Source organism: Cebus imitator, unplaced genomic scaffold, assembly GCF_001604975.1.
Source record: "Cebus imitator isolate Cc_AM_T3 unplaced genomic scaffold, Cebus_imitator-1.0 Scaffold349, whole genome shotgun sequence".
NCBI lineage: Eukaryota > Metazoa > Chordata > Mammalia > Primates > Cebidae > Cebus > Cebus imitator.
In genome coordinates, this window is record NW_016107664.1 from 993,198 (window position 1) to 994,490 (window position 1,293).

Consider the following 1,293-nt stretch of genomic DNA (forward strand, 5'->3'; position numbering starts at 1 on the left):
AAAAAAAAAAAAAAAAAGAAAATGAATGAAAGTGGCATCAGCCGCAGGTGGCTGTAATCCCAGCACTCTGGGATGCTGAGGTGTGTGGATTCTTGAGCCCAGGGGTTTGAGTCCAGGAGGAGTTTGATATCAGCCTGGGCAACATGGTGAAACCCCCGTCTCTACTAAAAATGCAAAAATTAGCTGGGTAGCATGGCACACACCTGTAGTTTCAGCTTCTTGGGGGCTGAGGCAAGAGATCATCTGAGCCTTGGGAGATTGAGTCTACGGTGAGCCATGATCATGCCACTGCACTGCAGGCTGGGTGACAGAGCAACACCCCTGTCTCAAAAGAAAAAAAAAAGAAAGTTGTGTCTTCTTTTGGTAAAGTGAGAGAAAGAGACCCAGCAAGACACCTTGAGGCCGGGCACAGTGGCTCACACCTGTAATCCCAGTACTTTGGGAGGCCGACGAGGGTGGATCAACTGAGGTCGGGAGTTCTAGCCCAGCCTGACCAACACGGTGAAAACCTGTCTCTACCAAAAATAAAAAATTAGCCAGGTGTGGTGGCGGACACCTGTAATCCCAGCTACTCAAAAGGCCGAGGTACGAGAATCGCTTGAACCTGGGAGGCGAAGGTTGCAGTGAGCCACGATTGTGCCATTGCATTCCAGCCTGGGAGACAGAGTAAGACTCCATCTCAAAAATTGAAAAAGACACCTTGACCACAGGCAGATCAATTTTATTTTATGTATTTATTTAAAATGTTAAAATGTTAATTTTATTTTAGATATGTGGTCTTTCTCTGTGACCCTATTAAAGTGCAGTGGCATGATCATGGCTTACTGCAAGCCTTGAACTGCTCAAGTAATCCTCCCACCTCAGCCTCCTGAGTAGCTGGGGCTACAGGCAAGTGCCACCGTGCCATGTTACTTGTTTTATTTTTTGTAGAGATAGGGTCTTGCTAGTCTCAAACTCCTGGCCTCAAGCAATTCTCTCACCTCCACCTCTCAAAGTGCTGGGATTATAGGTGTGAGCCACTGTGACCCGCCTAGATCAGTTTTAGAAGTATACAAGTTGAGGATCTAAAAACTCACCTCCTTAAAACTTTCCCAACCTATTTATTCCTTAGAACATCTTTGAGTACCACTAGTGAATTTCAAAATCATGGATCTGGATGGAGGGCAAAATAAACCAGGCTTCTTTTACAAGGATCTTTGACAAGAAATTTGATTTGTGTAAATCTCAGTTTATGTCATAAAAAGTGTGGGGGGATTAAGTTAATTTTTAAGATTTTAATTTTTTTTTTTTTTT